Raw genomic sequence first — 3,462 nt, 5'->3', positions numbered from 1 at the left:
TTTTTTTTTTTGAGACAGGGTCTCCCAGTAGCCCCAGCTGGCCTGGAACTCACTATGTAGACCAGGCTGTCTTTGAACTCACAGAGATCCACCTGCCTCTACCTCCAGAGTGCTGGGATTACAGGCGTGCGCCACCACGCCTAGCTCGTATGTAGATTTTTTTAAATTTTATGTGTATTTTCCCTGCATGTAAATTGTACCAACACACACATATGCCTAAGGAGGCCAGAAGAGGGCATTGAATCTTCTGGAGATATAGTAGGTTCTGAGCTGTCCTTCGGATTTGGGTGCTGGGAATGAAACTCTGGTCCTTTCCAAGAGCAGCATGGACTCTTAACTACTAAGTGACTTTTCCATCCCTTGCATTTTTTTCCCTCCACATAGTAATATTTCTTTGTTCTTGACTACAGATCTGCTTTTCTTTTTCTTTTTTTTGTCTTTTTTGAGACGGGTCTCCCTGTAGCCTCAACTGGTCTGGAACTCACTATGTAGACCAGGCTGGCCTTGAACTCACAGAAATCTGCCTGCCTTTGCCTCCCGAGTGCTGTGGTTAAAGGTGTACACCACCATGCCCAGCTACATTTCTTTTTTTTTAAATTTTTTTAATTTTATGTGTATGTGTGTATTGTCTGCATGTAGGTAAGTGCACCCATGTCAAGCAATGGCCGCAGAGGTTGGAAGAGGCTGTCGGATCCCCTGGGACTGGAGTTACAGACAGTTGTTAGCTGCTGTGTGGGTGCTGGGATTCGAATCCTGGTCTTCTGCAAAAACAACCAGTGTTCTTAACCACTAAGCCATCTGTCTAGCCCCCCGCCCCCACTACATTTCTTATTGTATGGGTTGACTAATCTCTTTTTAGACTACAGTGATCTTGATAGTACTTTATGTTTTACTTTGTAATAATACTATTCGGGTCACCTGGAAGAATAGTAGTGTAAGAATATGGTATTGGCGTGACACTTAGGGTCAGGGCATGGTTAGAACACTGCCAAGCTACCATTGTCTACTTTACCATCTGTTTGCTGTTTCTTTGAATATAAAATTGTCTTCAAGCTGTCTCTTCATTCTTCTCTTGCTTAGGTGAAGACTGTCCTCAGTGGATGGTTCCTATCACAATCTCAACTAGTGAAGACCCCAACCAAGCCAAACTAAAAATCCTAATGGATAAACCAGAGATGAATGTGGTTTTGAAAAATGTTAAATCAGACCAGTGGGTGAAGATGAGTTTAGAAATGGCATAGCCTTTTTTTTTTTTTTTTTTTTTGTCTTTTTGAGACAGGGTCTCCTTATAGCCCCAGCTGTCCTGGAACTCACTGTGTAGACCAGGCTGGCCTTGAACTCACAGAGATCTGCCTGCCTCTGCCTCCCAAGTGCTGGGATTAAAGGCGTTCGCCACCCGCCCGGCTGGTTATGTAGTTTTTAACTGGACTTCTTTGTGTCACTTATACATGCTAAAATTCTCCCCACCCCCTCCCCATTCCTGGGTCAGTGGGTAGATTTTGTCTTTGTTTTTGAAATTGCCATTTTAGGATCAACATTTCTGGGTTCCTTCAGCGAGACATTGTTTTTATGATGAAAGAAGAATCTAATTTAGTAGCCTTGTAAAATTACCAGAATAACAAAATAGTCTTTTTTTTTTAAATTTCATTTATTTTTGTTTTATGTGTATGCGTGTATTGCCAGCATGTAAGTGCACCCATGTCGTGCAATACCCGCAGAGGTCAGAAGAGGCTTTTGGATCCCCTGGGACTGGAGTTACGGACAGTTGTTAGCTGCCATGTGGGTGCTGGGATTCGAAACCTGGGGGAGGGTAGTTTGGTGGGTTTGGTGGTGCATCACCATAATTCCAGCACCCAGCAGGTTGAGGAAGAAGTTTGAGGCCAGCCTAGGCTACCTAGTGAGACCCTGTCTCAAAAAAAGAAAGTGGGGCTGGAGAGCTGGCTCAGCAGTTGAGAGTATCTGCTGCTCTTACAGAAGACCTAATCAGTTCCTAGCACCCACATGGTAGCTAACAACTATCCTTAACTCCAGGTCCAGGGGATCCAACACCCTCTTCTGACCTGTATGCAGGGACTGCATGCATGGGTGCACTTACATACAGGCAAAATATTCGTACACGTAATAAAAATTTTGGTCTTATTGAGACGGGGTCTCCCTGTAGCCCCAGCCGGGCTAGAACTCCCTATGTAGACCAGGCTGGCCTTGAACTCACAGAGATCCACCTGCCTCTGCCTCTCAGAGTGTTGGGAGTAGAGGCGTAAAGCAAGTTTAGCGCCAACATGCCCGGCTGCTAAAAATAATTTTAAACGGAACTGGAGAGATGACTCAGTGGTTAAGAGCACTGATTGCTCTTTTAGAGGACCCGGGTTCGATTCCTAGCACCCATATGGCTGCTAACAACTGTCCGTAACTCCAGTTCCAGGAAATCCATCCCCTTCTGACCTCCTCAGGCATTACATGACATGGGTGCACTTACACACATACAGGAAATACACTCATACACATAAATAATAATAAAAAATATATTTTTAAAAAGATGTAAGCTGGGTGTGGTGGTGCATGCCTTTACTCCCAGCACTAGAGAAACAGAGGCAGGCGGATTTTTTTTTTTGTGAGTTCAAGGCCAGCCTGGTCTACATAGTGAGTTCCAGGCCAGCTGCGGCTACAGGGAGACCCTCTCTTGAAAAGACAAAAAAACAAAAAACAATATGTTCTTGCAGTGAACGATAAAAGGAATCAAAATAGTAATTGCATTAGAACTCTTTGATTTTCACAGTATTTATATGTTGTAGAATTTATATTATTTTTAAACATTATTTTTACCACTTTTTCCTGTGTGCCTGTGTTGCTGTTGTATTTATTTATTTATTTATTTTTAATTTTTTTGGTCTTTTTGAGACAGGGTCTCCCTGTAGCCCCAGCTGTCCTAGAACTCACTATGATGTAGACCAGGCTGGCCTCAATCACAAAGATCTGCCTGCCTCTACCTCCCAAATGCTGGAATTACAGGTGTGTGCCGCCACACCCGGCCTTGTTTTTTTTATTTTTATAATTGTATATATATATATATATATGTGTATTTGTGGGTATATGCACACGAGTGCAGGTGGCCCCAGAGACCAGAGGCGTTAGATCTCCAAGGAGCTGGAGTTACAGGCTGCCTGTAAGATACCTGATGTAGGTGCTAGGAACCAAACTCAGATTCTCTGCTAGAGCACTGTGTGTTCTTAGCTGCTGAGCCCTGTCTCCAGCCTCATGTATACTGCCTTCTAGAAGCAAAAGCTGTCCATAGGGAGTAGAAATAGAACGTATCCACAGGTTTCCTTCCTGTTCCCATGTTCTTATGTTTCACTTTGATCCCTACTTTTGCAGATTTTTGTTTCTTTTTCTTTTCTTTTTCTTCTTTTTGTCTTTTTGAGACAGGGTCTCCCTGTAGCCCCAGCTGACCAGGAATACACTATA

At 43.4% G+C, this 3,462-nt stretch overlaps 1 long non-coding RNA gene across 1 annotated transcript in view; it reads left to right on the top strand.

Annotated features, from left to right (window-relative positions):
- The window catches only part of LOC115067858, a 3,167-nt gene extending 1,987 nt beyond the window's left edge, over window positions 1-1,180 (top strand). Inside the window, exon 2 of the long non-coding RNA XR_003847225.1 lies at window positions 1,081-1,180. This is a non-coding gene — a long non-coding RNA (uncharacterized LOC115067858). The remainder of the gene's footprint in view (window positions 1-1,080) is intronic.
- Window positions 1,181-3,462: the final 2,282 nt, after the last annotated feature.

Source organism: Nannospalax galili, unplaced genomic scaffold (assembly GCF_000622305.1).
Source record: "Nannospalax galili isolate Female #2095 unplaced genomic scaffold, S.galili_v1.0 scaffold4607, whole genome shotgun sequence".
Lineage (NCBI taxonomy): Eukaryota > Metazoa > Chordata > Mammalia > Rodentia > Spalacidae > Nannospalax > Nannospalax galili.
The sequence above is the reverse complement of the archived record's forward strand: the minus strand, read 5'-3'. Positions and strand labels throughout refer to the sequence as shown.